A 15,655-nucleotide genomic window follows, 5' to 3' on the forward strand; every position below is an offset into this window, starting at 1 on the left:
CATTCTCGGATCTGTATTTAGCAAACAGCCACTCTCGATATATTAAAAGGATGGTTATCAGATGAAGCTTCGGGACATGAAATTTTGCTACGTTAGAAATTAAATCCTCATTCTTTCTCACCCACAGCATACTCTCTTATGTTCATCCCATCAAACAAAACAAAAGAGACGATACAAAAGTTTGCATAGAAAAATCTACTTGCAAATGAAAGAAACTCAGGCAGTTGTCAGAAAACCACACAAAGTACCACTGAAACAAATTCTCAAAGCTCATAAACTAAGGATCCCTGCAGGAAATGTGAATAAAAGGTCAAAGATAAATACGCTAGCTCCCTTTAACACCCCACCCAAAAGTATGCATGAATGCATGCATAAATATGCATACAGATTCTCTCCCTTTTATTTGGATTTCTAGTTTCTTTATTCCATTTTGACATATGCCATAAAATCCATATGCTGAGAAGTGTTTAATGTCAACTAAGCTTTGCACAAAAATCCATCCTCTCACAATCCTAGCATATAGAAGTTTTGTATATACCATATGTGTTGGCACTTAGAATTTGTTTAAGATTTAAAGCTCGTAATATATACAAAAAATACCTCAAAACTGCTTTGAAGTATGACATTTAAGCAAATCAAGACAAATATCCTCAAGCTCCACAAGTTGTTAGACAAACAGAAAGAATTTAAAATAAAAGTTTAACAAAAAAAGAAAAAAAGAAAAAAAAATCCCTTAACATGTTTGTATTTAATAGCAATCTAAATCATTATGTAATTTAGTAACGCAGGAATCACAAGTGCTTCTTATTGGGGCACATCACTGGTCCCACTTGTAAGAAAATTAAAGTGTGATGTTAAGCTAGCCAACAAAATTGTATTAGATGTCTTCACAAACAGCAGAGTTTCATCATATATGAACCTGCCATATAGGAGAACTGCAGCTATTTGCAGATCTTGTGTCTATTTTGTAGTCCTGAAAACTTCCAGTGTTTCATATTTTACTACAGAGATACTACTCCAGCAGTGGGCTGGTGAATCTGATATACAGCATTATTCAAACTGATATGTCTAACTCAGATTTTCCTACTTCAACTGCATATTGGAGGGACAGACTAGATCACATACTTTCACACAAGCACGTTCATGCCACGTCTTGCATCCTCATAATTTGACTGAACAAGCAGAAGGAAACTTAATGTTCCCCAGACCTGCTCTACTAATTAATACATTAAAACAAGAAGTAAAAGATCTCAAGGCTACTATACCCATGACCCAGTTCTAATGTACTTTATTAAGCTTTCAGTAGGTGCACCCAGATTCCAAAATATATATAATAATAATAATAAATAAAAACAGCCCCACAAATATTAAATACAATCTATATTCACATGAATTTGTATGTGGATTCCTAGTTAAAATTATTATTAATAAGCACAGTAAGATTACCAGCAAGTGCATTACTACTCTGCATGCATCAAATATGCATCTTTGCCTTTTTCTCCTGCTTATCTTTCCTGTTTGGAATGTTAGACTTCTGTGCTATGTAAATGAAAATATTTAATTATGCAAAGCAAAGGGGAAAGGTTTACATTATTATAATTGAGTTAAAATTCTTTCTGCTTTAAGCTCAAATACTGAGAAGATAGCTGAGAATCTGTTAAGAATTTCAAAGTCTTAAACTGCTGCTTTATAAATTTTAAGAGCTACACGTGAACAATTTGAAACCTTTTGATGTTAATAAAATTACTGTAATGTATTCAGTTTTCAGGGTTAAAATTAAAAGAAGTCTGAAAGCTTAATGCAAATCCAAGGTGAGAAGCAAATTCAGGAAGAATTTGCTTGCTTGCTACAATTTTTAAACTCTCATGGTAACCAGAAGAGTCTCACTAGTGATTTATAATTGCTAATGAACAAATGGCTAAGCAAGCTAAATGTAAAAGCATCTCAAGAAAACAGCACCTCAAAAGCAATCTGCTCAGAGAAAGAGGTCTCCTTCAGGTGAAGGAAAAGCTGTCGTTTAGCTACAGACAGACTAGTAATCATCCCATCCAATGGTCAGTGTGATACATTGAAGACTGCAGCCATTTCAAACTGATAGATGTCTTACATCTCCAACACTTGACTATTCAGAGACACTCGACAAATATGCCAATGCCACAAACAGTAAAGCAACATGTCAAAGAATGATAAATTTTTAGTAAGGTTTTCATTGAGTTTCATGCTAAAACAAATAATCAACTTCACTTTCTACTGGTGTACAGAAATATAGAAAAGTCCAACAAGGCGTAAACACTCACACAATTTGAAAGAAAGAAGGCTCCCCACCTTCCACTGCTGCAAAGCTGCAGTGCAACTTTGCACCTGCTGCAAAGCTGCCATTTCTCAGTTTTGAAATTCTGAGTTTAGAAGGAAAGTTAAAAAGATAAGACATCACCCAGACTATGAGATGATAGAACATGTTGGTTATTTACTCACGTTTCATAATAAGATCAACATAAGCACATTTCTGGTGTCCCAGCTACAGTGATTTGCTTTACTGGGACACAATCACACAATTTGCAAGCACACACACAGTTATTTAGTTTACCATTTCTGAGATGTGCTGATAGGTACCTTTCAAAGCTTCAGACATTCTCTGCCACATACCAAAGGCACTGCCTTGCTCCCATACCATATCAGTGCTAAGCAATGGAAAAGATTTAAGCATTTTGAGGTCAATATTTCCAATGTGAAGGCCTCGTCTCTTCACCATGCCTCTCTAAGCTGTTCAAGTCAAACTCCATTGACCCTCAAGGTCTGAGACTTTGCAGGCTTCCTAAGGCACTGAAAACAACAGCAGCTTCAAACACTTATTCAACTGCTCATTAACATTGGATGATGATGGTGCCCAAAAAAATAATAATAATGTTAGTATCATCTTTTAGTGCTACAAAAAGAGATGGTACTAACTTGGTTACTCATCTCAGACATGGGAGTATCTAAGAGCAGAGCACAGGCTCACAGCTGTAGTAGTGGTGCCACAGATTCACCTCCTCTGAGACACTGGGGAATTATTTTGGAAAAAGGATTACAGAGTCATACTAACCATTCCATAATTACAATTGAAATTTGCTTTCCACTATAGGCCCAGTTCTAATGCTTCTCTCGAGGGCAGAGATGGATGAAATTACTTAGCTAATTACAAGCATACATACTTGTAAACATTTGGCTGTGCTACTAATATTGGATTACTTGGGTTCTGAATGCAAGTAGATTTGAGCTTTTCCATGACTGCTTACTTATGCCTTCTTTAAAACTGAATGCTGGACAGGCTTTTATAAGGTTAAATGAATGTTATAGTATCCAGCCTTAGCTCCAGCCTGAGCCAGCATTTCTATCGGGTTTCTCGCCCAGCACAGCCATGTACTGCACTGCATATTCTGGAACCTCTGCCTCCCCACCCCCCACAAGAAAAACCTCACACCACTGAAGGCATTAAAATGCATTAAGCTGGATGACTGCAAAATGTCACGAGTCCTCACTGACTCCACCATTTAAGTGAGGGTTTTAATAGAGGTAATATTTCTTCATCGCCAGCCAGTGCAAGATTTGTTACCTACACAATGACTCAACTATGACATCTTTTATGAGTGATATGTTAAACTAATTAACATTAACCTAGCAGAAGAATCAGGCATAAATTAGAGACCATTTCAGTTAAAGATATAGAGAGCTTCTTACTGATAATTTTCCCTAAACAAAAGATTTTGACCCGTGAAGTATGAGATTTCATTTTAAAATTAATACTAACTGATGCAGAATTTCTATGTTGTTTTCTTTTTCTTTCTTTTTTTTTTTTTTGGGGGGGGGGGGGGGACAATTTCTACTGATTTCTTTTTCATCATAGAATAACAAGGAACATAAAGGCAGATGCAGCTACTTTAGCAATTCTAAATCCAAGAATTGGAGAAACAATATACGTCAAGAGCCATACAAAAGTTATTAGAAAAAATAAATATGCTATTAAAAATAATAATTAAAAAAAAAAATAAAAACCAGCCAGTAAAGCCTACAGATTTTGTCAGCTCTGCTACCCAGAAAGCATGGCATTAGACCCAAGTGCAGATATCAACTATTCACAACAGTATTTCTCAGGACCTCAATTTCTCATCTTTAAACACCAAGGCAAAAGGAGGATTAAGTCGAAATTCACTGAAAATATGTATTAAAATACTTGTCCAACAGATATGCCAATAATTTACCAATGAGTGCACCCTGGCTCTCTTTACAGAGAAGCTAGACACACTAAGAAGCTGCATGTCCCTCAATAGCTATTAACAAGCATCTTTCTGGAAAGTGTTTTTATGTCACGTTCAACCCTTGCTGCTCCGCACAGCTTTTCTTTTATGCATAATGAACTGATCTTGTCTGAGCAGAAGTAGAGGTACCCTATTTCCCTTTGTGTTGTGCAGTGATGACAGTATATGATCCATAACAAGCTCTTGCCAAAACATTACTCCAGACACTGACCTGAAATAACAGGGTGTAACTTCACATTCTCTTCAGCCCGGAAACATTCACACAATTTAAAAACAAGAATGAAAACATCCTCCTTCTCTTATACAAATCATGGTCGTATACCAGTGTCCATAGGAAAAAACAAATAGGAAAAATACTGCATGCAAATAGTTCTCAGAACTCCTGAGCTGTCTGCACAACACTGTTCACATCAAGCAATCAGAAGCTTAGGTTACAGCTCTTTCTTTAATTCAGCAACTGTAACTTGGTCTTGGATACACCATTTCTGATGCAGGAGAGCAACAAGTCAGAGAGCTCCCCATTCCTTCATGTTCAGAAACTATCTGAACAGATGACAATGTTTCTGCAGATACAAGCTTTTCATTTTCTTACTTTCAATAATGCTATAGAAATTTTTCAGTGTCTAGAATATGCTCTTACACAGACAGTCCAACTGAGTTTTACAATGTACCAACAATTAAAAAAAAAAAACACAACACACAACTGAAGATGCATAACACTGGGCAGCAGTCTTACACATACAGGTCTGCAAAAGATTCCTTACTCTGCTTCTTTTTTGCCCTACTCTCCCTCACATCTGTTGTATCTTAACTCACTGCCTTTTGCTACTGAGTTCAGGACAAAAAAAAAAAAAAAAAAAAAGAAAACAACACACCACTATTTCAACAGCAACACATGATCCAAGGTCAAAGCAGCGGATTGATTTCTGTCATTTTGCAAAAGTGAAGAAATCAATCTCTGAATGGTTCTGGTCTTTCTTTGCAAACATCTTTCTACCTCCCTCAGACACCCATCTGCACTGCATGAAGTCCACAACAAACAACATTCCGCACACAGCTTTGGTGGTACTCAGAACAATTCTTAAAGAAAATGTTAAAACAAGATCAACCAATAAATAAATAAATAAATCTTCTCTCAATATTTGAAATATTACACTGTGCATAATTTAAAGCAATTTATTCTATCAAACATATACATGTACATATACATGTGTACACACACACAATAAGCCAGATCAATTACCAGCTGAAAAATACTTTTTTTTTTTTTTTTTTTTTTTTTTACTGTTTACCGTAGCTCTGCTTCAGATATGCCTCACTGCTCTTCAGTCATGTCTTTTAAGGGAAAACAGGAGAAGGAGAGGAGTTAGCAGCATGCCTGAGATTGAGATAAAGAGTTTTACAACTAATTACAGTGGTATTCTCTCAGTATACCACTGATCACTACTAATTCAATAGCCACTTTTCCATTATGCCTTTGTCTGATAAGGATTTGCACACAGGATGTACTTTAAGAAACAGATTGGTAAATTGAAACAGGGCATGTATTTCAAGTAGCTAGAAACTCAAGTAAAAGGGAACACTGCACAGAATGCCACTGACACAAAATAATAGAAGCAGGGTCTGGGAATGCATTAAACATTGCTTCGAACAGAAGGCGGAAAAAAAATCATGTCCCCATCATGAAGCCGCCTCAGGCACCTCACCATTGGTTTTGGGCTATGTGTATGGGGTATGTGCACACATATGTATACATCTAATGCACAAGTAATTTTAATCTACTATTCTAAAATGCATTTAAACACATATTTAACACCTTCCTTATATAAAACATTTAAAATGAGCTAGCATCTAATTAATCTTGCATCTAGATGGACTGTGTGGTCCACAACAAGTCTCAACTGATGTTAGGCAAATTGTCTTTTAAAGACAACAGAGAAAGTCACACCCCCTCCCTGAAGAAAATAAAACTTCCTTTTCATTCCTTTGCCTAGGTGTACAATGAGCCACTGTCATGAGCATACATCAGGATACAGCCCCTTTCCTCCACTGCCTGAGTGCTGTAATTCCAGCAGGAGAGAGACATTAAACCTTCTCCAGCTAATGCCAATAGATGATGTATGAAGAACTGAGTTGAAAATATAGATTTTTTTACAGAGATAACTAATTTGTTTTTGCAAGCTGCATTCCCATTTTGCTTTAAAAACATTATCACTCAACTTTTCTCTCAATTTAAATAAAGTTTTTCATAAAGCATTCCAATCCTCAACTAAATTAGGTTAGAAATACTCATGCATCAAAGTCTTCTGGAGAAGAATGATAATATCCAAATATCAGGTGTTGATACCATGTAAAATAAGCTATTTGAAAAGAAGAAGTGACAGTTAATACAAATCTGATAAACCAATTCATGATCTAGGATGCAGATTTCAAAAATACACAAAAGTGAAGCTTTAGACTGATAAAGCCACAGAATGCACTGCATTGCTTAAAGACTACAAAAACAAAGTTTACAAATTCTGAAGCCAAAACATATCTACATGATAATGAAAAACCTATTAATTTTAGATATATATTTCTTTTGGTCCTTCCTTTAAAAGATTAAAAGTCATTGCACTTAAAAAAAAAAAAAAAAAAAAAAAAGCGCAATATATACATGAAGTTGTGAACCAGAACCATGCCCCAGTGCCTGTTTTTCACTAAGAACCCTTTCCTAAACATGGTCCACAGGTCCAGTTCAAGAGCTTGAATGAATAAAGCTGCTGCCTATGTCACATTATAAAACTGTGGATACAGCAAACTCAAACCCCAGAGAAAGCACATTCTTCATCTTGCAAATTCTAATTTTTACCAAGGCTGTTTCTTCTAACATCTCTGCAGTTTCAAACTCTTGCAGCCCAAAGCTATTAAACAACAGCACCTCTACAAAGCACAGCCGAGCCCATATTCACATCCCACAAGGCAGTGCAGGAAAAAGACACCTGAGCTACTCCAGCTCAATCACCTCCAGCACCAGCACAGCTGAAGTCACATCATACACCAGTTCAAATGAGAAGCAACTTTTAATAGACTGAATCCAGTAGCACCATTATGCAGCTAACTTGGTTCTGGATCTAAATCAATGCACAGCCTGGTGTAGTGCCACTCAAGACAAGAGCAGCAGTTTGCTTAGACATACCTCAATGTTTGCTGCATGGTCTAGGTCCCTCAGATATTCTGGAGCCATCAGAACTTTTGTTATTTTCAGAACATGCTCACAGAGCAACCCCAAAATACCAACTGAAAGCCAGTCTGCAAATGCTGAAAGATAATTAAACAAGCAGCCAGCCACACTGAATCTTAGCTCTGAGTTCATCTCAAGACAACATATACAATTCCTGAGCCACTTACCTAAAAATGAATTCCTGTCTTGCACAACATTGCAAAAACTGGCAGAAGAGGCTAGCTCATATCCTCAACTCAAGATAACAGTTGCTTTTGGAGTAAACTTAATTTAAAACATGCAGTGTTAATGTTGACTTTAATTCACTGTGTGGCATTGAACAGAAACAATTTTATCATTCACCATAAAGAAGCCAATACGGCTGATCCCTGCAATATTTATAACCTCTGTTACAGACATTTAAAAATTTCACTACATTTTCCCATTAGAAATGCCCTGATGGCACAAGCCTCCAGATGCATAAATTATGACAAACTGCTTCTAATCCATTTCCACAATATCCACCTCTCTGTTCTCTGCCATATCAATCTCCAGCTTCTGGCCCTCATTTTCAAGATGCCTTGCCACTTCCTTTCCTCACCTGCCATTGCTGGCTCACAACTGAATCAAATCACATCCTTATCCACCCAGAGGAACTGTTCACACTGCCCATTTTCTACTTTTCATGACAAATGTCTGCCTTCATCATTGCCACCACCGCCCCATCCACCTGCCATGCCTACAAGGAATCCTACACAAACGCTTGTGGCTCTACTTCACTGCTCTCCCTTATCTCTGAAAAAGCAAAAATGACATCCAGAACAGCACTACACTCATGTTCCTGTGCAGGTCTTAAAGCAGCCCTTTTCATGGAGAAAATGCTTTACAAACAAGGCTTAAGGAAAAAGAAAAAAAAAAAAAAAAAAAAGCGAAGATTGATAATGAACACTTAAGATGTCTCAAAATGCAATGTACTTCATAAAATGGCAATATTGTCCCTGTATGGAAGTTTAGCTTCCTTTCAGTATTTCAGTATTAAAAAATACAGCATATGTAATCATTTTTGTTATTTTTTACAGAAGCATGCACATTTATATTAGTTATGAGCATTTTCTTCTTCCTTTTTTGTACAGAATTAAATATTTTCCTCACTAATGTAAAATATTCATGGATATGAATACAGGCATTGCACTTGCAGTAGCCTTATAAACTTTCAGTGGAAGTACTCTCCCTGTTCTCACACAAAGACCACATTTAATTTAGTGTTAAAATATTCTTAATCCCCCTAGCTTATCCAACTCCCCCTGCCTAACCCAAACATGTCTATGCATTTTAATCATGGAAAGGTCAAGGTATCAAGCGCAATAGCAGACTACCTCAGACTTCATAAATAGTTTGTGACAAGTTTCATGCAACGATGATGAAAGTGCACAAAAAAAATAATATCAAAATAGAATCTGTTGGTGAGTCAGAAAGCTTCTTGCTACATAAAATAAATACAATCAAGAGAAAAAAATGCTGTATTCCAGAAGGCATATGCCTGTGTCCAGACTTAAATGATAGTATTTATATAAAGTATCTCACATGGTATGGAAGCTTCCTTTTCATTATAAGTTCTCATGCAGTATTTCAGAACCATAACTAAGAGATTTCAAGTGGCAACTCTCTCCCTCCAGCCTCAGTCAACATTCCTTCCTCTCTTCTGGAACTTGCTCTCACAAACAAAGAACCCTTACTCTAATGCTTATACTGATTTTCAAAGAGTATTGTACCTCAAGTTATCCTGTAAGGTGAAAAACAAGTGAAAGCAGAAAAAAAAAAAAAAAAAAAAAAAAAAAAAAAAAAAAAGGCATATTTTCAACTATGATTTTTGCTATATTAAGCTAAATGATTAACACATGACATTCAACCAGCACTAAGGTAAAGGGGAAATTATGTATATACACAGACATATATATGTATATACATGTACATATATATATATATGTATATATACACATACACCATTTTTTGGAGCCAAAACTAAAATAACTCCACTGCAGCCACAGAAACTTTAAGGCTGTTCCAGACACTTGCAAGCAGAGGGGTCCCACAGCTCCCACCTTGTCTTCCCAGTGAGGAGCTCAGAGTCAGTGCTTCCCCTTCCATTCCCCTCACAATTATACAACGCTCAGATTGTTTGTAGGTCCTTTCAGGGTCTAACAATCATATTTTCAAAAGCTGCCTCCCAGAATTTTACTCAAGAATCACGTTGCACCTCCTCATGCAGCAGAGGATGCTCTGGCAAAGCTTCTTTGCTTTACACTGTCAGGAGCTGGGGACTCCCTGTGGAAGGGTGAAAGGCAGCAGTCCTTTAGGAAAGTATACTTGTCCATGTTTTGGCACAGGAACCAGCAGGACAAATGCAGGTCTTGGAAATGTCTACCTCGCCTGGGAGCTCGGGAGCTCATTCTCCCCCCAAAATTACTTCAGCTAAGGGGAAAGAACAATCAAAAACTTGAAATGAAGTCCTTATTGCACTTTTCTTTCTAGCTTCCTACGGATTCTTCTGCAGGAAGATATTCTAGATACCATCTCCTCCATCTGTTGCCTAAAAATACAGAAGTTACTGAGTCTGCCCTTTTCTCTCCTGCCCACTCCTCACAACTCCAAAACTGTATCTCACCCACTCATGACACACTACAAGCACTTCTTGCAGCCTGCTAAATCTCTTCTCCTTGGGTGCTCTGTTGGCCTGAGACATCCCCATGGTTATTCCCTGTTCAGCTAAATGGAGTAAGACACTTTCTCACATGACAAACTACACTGACTAAAAGACTTTCTTAACTGAGAGCACAGCTGAAAGGAGGAACTGCATCTCTGAAAGTCTGATGTTGGTTTAATTTGGTTAGTGAAAGTTCTGCTACCAATTTAACTACCACACACCCCAGGGTAGATCTGTGAGCAGGAGTTCAGAGCTCAGCCCCAAGCCCACGATGCCTGCAAGGACTTCCTTCTAGGACAGCCACAAGCAAAGCAAGCAATGGACCGACTGCAACCACAAACCACCAGAACAACCCTTTTCACACCCTTCTATGGAGCTACAGCATCACTGCTCACATGCCTGAAGCCCTCCTCCCCTGCAGCAGTTCCCAAGCTCCTCAAAAGCAGCTTCCACTGGAGAAAGTAGGGCTGATTCCTGCCTCTTTTAGGGAAGTTTCTCCCCATCACTCTTCCCAGGATGATGCTCCTTCACCACAGCACTGAGCCTCTATCTCTCTCCTTACCTGCAAACCTACTGCCTCTTTTGCTAGGATTGCTCCCAGGAAAAAGGTACAGGAACGCTCCAGCATGCCCTGCCTGGAGACACTACAGCACCAGCAGAAAGTATGCCTTTCACCAACACAGCACACCTACCCAGTAGACAGCTATTGTGCTAGATGTTTCCTAGCTGACCATACTTTCTCTTTCCCCTCTGATCTTATCTCAGAATATGAGAATACTTCATTTTGTTTTATGGGAAGTAGTCCAAAGTAATTGGAAGACAGATAAATTGTATTCTTCCTCTCTATACTGTCACTAAGTTATCATTGTCTGAAATATTCCAGGTATAAACAAAAACAAATATATCTAATAATTTGCAAAATACTTCATGAAACCTATGGCATTCAATCTACTTAAACTCTCAAATTAAACTAAGATAAATGCTTGTCCTTATTTACATTAACTTTAGGTAAAAATTTATTTCAGATTTTAGTGTTGATGAAAATGAATGGTTTTCTTACAGATAAATGAAGTGTATTTTTTCTGTTACAAAGAATAACCACTTCCAGATTAGGTTTTAAAAAGAGATACAGATGCATAAGAAACTGAATAAGGAGAATCCACACAAAAAGCAACAACAACAAAATCACAGTTTTGGTTCCCATTAAATACAGAATTAAATGAAGAAATGTAATGATTTGACTTCTTTTCTAAGATGATGCTAGATAGCAACTCTAAATACTTCCATCCAGCACAATCCATTTTTTACTCTTCTTTTCCCCTTTCCACCAACAGCATAGGACTTTCCTTTTCTGAGACTTCAGATTAAAGACTTCCATAAGGCTAACTCAAGTCATGCAAAGTTCAAAAATTAACAACACAGAACAATATTAAGAATCAAATCTTAATTTAATTTAATAAAAGTACATTAATTGCTTTTAGTAACAGAAAGATTATCCTTAATAATCAAGAAAATTAAGAGTAGGTCTTGATTTAAAAAGTCAGAACCAGGAAATTAGTACTCTATTTATTGTCTCTTGTATCTCTATTTACAACTGGAAAGGATAACAAGTGATTATTTGTTCAGATTTCTATTTTGCTCCAAAGTAGGCCAGCCAGCTCAGCACTTTTCTTAAGATTACAAATACTTGTCTGCCCTACATATTGGCTAGACTTCAAGCAATCAGATGAGTAGAAATACACAGCAAAAGCAACAATTTTCATGTCATTCATTTTTGGTTATACATAAGAAGTACACAAAGCAAGTTTAAAAGATCAGATTTTAAATCATTTTAATATTTGCTCTGTGATTTCAATAGTTCACTAAGGGGCTCAATGATTTCCTCATTGTTGGATTAACACTTAATCTAGATTCATCGATAATTCAGTGAATAATTCAATAATAACTCTTTAACAGCTTGTTCTCTCTGCTTTTATTTCTATTTTGTACATCAGTTATCTCATATAATAACGTTTTCAACGCAGAGACTTTCACAGCACTAGAACATCTGAGATGCAAACAGTCTGCAAAAGTCATTTAAATTGATACTTTAAAAACATATTAAACAAAATGATTCCTGTAATTTGAAGGGAAATCCTTCTATTTCTCACACCTGAATTATCCATAAAACATTTTGTCACTATTTGGAAGAGCCGTCAGAAAGTAGCAGGTTGTTTTCCTGAGTTCAACTCAAAATACTAAGACACCTTTAAATGAAGTAGGCTATTTGGAAGAACGCAATTGTAGAAAATGCTTTGTTTAAACTGTTTCTAACTTACTTTTAAGAGGAGTTAATTAGTCTGATTTTCTCAAGAGCTGCTAAGTACTCCTAGACCCAACGCAACGAAGTTATTACCTTGAAAATATCAGTTAACTCTGAAAACAAAATATTGCCACATTCATTTTTTCCCTTTACATTTAAGATATACACATTGCCAAGCCATTAGGAAGGCATTTGTGTCAGATTACACAACTCAAAACTATTGGTAGGCTTCAGCACAAAGGCAAAGACAAAAAAAAAAAAAAAAAAAAAAAAAAAAGTTAAAAAGCATGTTTGTTTAAAATTAAGATAACTCACTTCGTATTTTGATGTATAAGCCAGTATTTTTGCAACAGTCAGGGAGAAGCATACCTTCTGTTAGCTGCAGGACCTCAATGTCAGATGGCAATATAATCCAAATGGTTTGCAGCAGCATTTTCTACCATATCCTCACTTTTCTGCAAGAGATTCTTCATCTTCTTCCAGTAGCCCACTAACTTACATACATATCCAAAAGGTGAACGCATTCGGTAGTTGCATGGTACAGTTTGTGCCACGTCAGCCATCCCCAAGGAGACCCAAGTTGTATTCCACCATTCCAAGGACAACACAGCATGGCACCTAGCACAGACCGACAATTTTGGCAAGCATCCCATTTTCCCGACGACCATGTTTTGACCTGTTTGAGTAAGAGGAAGAAGTTTTAGTTCAGCACAGTAACTCTGCCACACCACCCAGGGACTAACATGAAGTTACATTCTTCGGAATACTTTCAAACACGTATTTCTTCACAGATATAGACACATACTGAGCTCAAAGCCCTGTGACGGTGTTTCACTTTAAAAACATCTCCAGACTAGAGTGTAACAGAATATGCAAACTGGATGCTGTCGGTTTTGTACTTCCAATGTTTTAGGAAAAGGACTTTCATATTTCTCTATACATTGTACAGTCTTACAACACAGAAAGCACCAAAGTGCCAAGAAAGGATGGAACATAAAGGCTCTTCACCTGCCCTGGCAGGTATTTCAAAACGTACAAAAAGAATGAATCTACGAAAAAAGCCGCAAGAAGCAAAAACAAAGCTTGCCAATCCTCTGAACAGAATTGCATCAGGATGGTGGAGGGAAGAAGTAATGACATTGTTTACAGGGATCTTTCTTCCCCCTCTAGCCCCTGCTCAATGTCCCTCCACCCAGCAGCAGAGTGAGCATCACTGGGGCTCTGGCAGCAAGCTCCGCTGCTGACACTTGACCCAGCAAGGAACAAGCCAAAGCAACCGAAGCTGTGCCTGCCTATGCCAGTACTCCTCCTCTGTCATCCGTTCAGGAGTACCAACAGCAACTTTTTACTTAGGTTGGCAAGGGGAGTATGAGGAAAGGAGAGAAAAGCTTGAGTACTCTGCACAGGAGGGAATAACAATATGAAAAACAGCATTGAGTCTGCCAAGCTGGAGTGAGGAAGAGCACAAGCTTCCAAGTCAAGGACAAGGGAGAGGAATGAGAAGCTTTTAAGAGACTGAAGGGTGAGTGTGGACGGAGGTAAAGACTAGAGGAAAGCAGAAGGTGAATAGCAGTGGATGCTCAAGAATTTTTGTTAGAAGTTCTGTCCATGTAACTGAGTAGCATGCGTGTATAGCAGACCACAGAAGAATTAGTTTTGGAAGAGGGAATGAAAAGAAACTTTGATCTTTGTTTGACATCAGGGGAAGCCTTAGCATATCTAAGCATGCAGTTGAGGACATGTGAAATGAAAGATCCAGGCAAAAGACGACTTTTATGGAAAATGCAAGTAGGCATATAGGTAGAAGAATAGGTGGAAAAGACCAGGAAAGAAGAATGTGTGACAACAGGGAAAGCTGGAAAAGTAGAGAGTTAAGAAATTCTGAGAGATCTGAGGAGGGAGAGGGAAAATGGGCAACGAAGGGAAACAAAACAGCCCAGGAAAGTAATGGCTAGGATGAAAAATGAGGAAAAGTGGCAGTTGTTACATAGCACAGAAAAATCGACAGTGAAATAAGAATACACTAAACTAACTGTAAAGAAGGTACATGGGAGAACAAGAGAACCAAGGAAAGCCAAAAGACCACGAGCAAGTTTTCAGAAAGTTGCGACGCTTTGCCTGGAGAGCGCGAACACCAGAAAGAGCGGAACAAAACCCAAGGCGACGAAACTTTTTGGGAGGGATGAAACAAACCGTGCTGCGCAAGAGGAGACAGGCAGGGACGGGCCCGACTCTACTCCTGTCCCCCCACCACCAGGAAGGCACTGAGAAGAACGAAGCCCCCCTCATAACGCGACTCCCCCAGCCTGGCCGGGTGCTCCCGGGGCCGGGCGCTCAGCGGCAGCGGGACCCCCCCGGACCCCCCGGGACCCAGCGGAGCCCCCGGGCTCCGAGAAGTTTTTCCCCTCCTCAGCTTTCCTTTCCACCAGCTCTTCCAAAACGCCCCCCAGCCCAGAAAGAAATTCAAAAAGTATTAAAAGAATACAGGAGCGCCTGCGGGGACGGGGGGGGGGACGACGACAAGGTCGGCACCCCCCGAGCTGTACCTGCGAGTGCCCCGAGGCACAAAGAGCCCCCCGGCCGCAGCCCCGCTCCTCGCACGCCCCAGCCGGAGCGCGGCTTGCGGGTGGAGGGGGATGAGGGAGCACGGAGAGAACAATGAGCCCCAAGACAAAACCTACCTTCGCCTGTCCTCAAAGTGCTGCCTGAGGAGCCTGAAAGGGGGGCTGCCCGCTGTTAGGGAGCTGCGGGAAAGTTGGGGCAATCTCGCCGGCTTAAAGTTGCCGCAGCTGAGATAACCCGGGCGAGGAGAGGGCGAGATGGAGAGAGTTCATCCGAGTTTCGCCTTTTGTTCAAGTTGCCCGAGCAGACAAAGAGCCGGCAGCGGCGGCAGGTCCCCGCCCGGTCCCCCCCCCCCACCCCCGGCGGGGTCCCGCACTGCCCGCGCCCCCCCGCAACGTGCCGCCCTCCCCATCCAGCCCGCAGCAGCCCCGGCCCCGTCTGCGGCGCAAAACTTCCCTCCAACCGAACCTCCCCGAAAGAAAAATAAATAAATAAATAATAGTACTAATTCAAGGCGGGAGGGGGGGGGGTGGGAAGGGGGAGAAACATCTCTCAAATCATTATTTCCGGTAGATGCACCTCTTTGT

At 39.2% G+C, this 15,655-nt stretch overlaps 1 long non-coding RNA gene across 1 annotated transcript in view; it reads right to left on the minus strand.

The window, feature by feature from the left end:
* Positions 1–15,362, minus strand: part of LOC309874369 — a 254,547-nt gene extending 239,185 nt beyond the window's left edge. The window contains exons 1-2 of the long non-coding RNA XR_014316822.1: positions 15,188–15,362; positions 12,876–13,182 (exon numbers count right to left, since the gene is read on the minus strand). This is a non-coding gene — a long non-coding RNA (uncharacterized lncRNA). The remainder of the gene's footprint in view (positions 1–12,875; positions 13,183–15,187) is intronic.
* Between the last annotated feature and the right edge of the window lie 293 nt (positions 15,363–15,655).

Source organism: Aythya marila (genome assembly GCF_965140915.1).
Source record: "Aythya marila genome assembly, chromosome: 2".
Lineage (NCBI taxonomy): Eukaryota > Metazoa > Chordata > Aves > Anseriformes > Anatidae > Aythya > Aythya marila.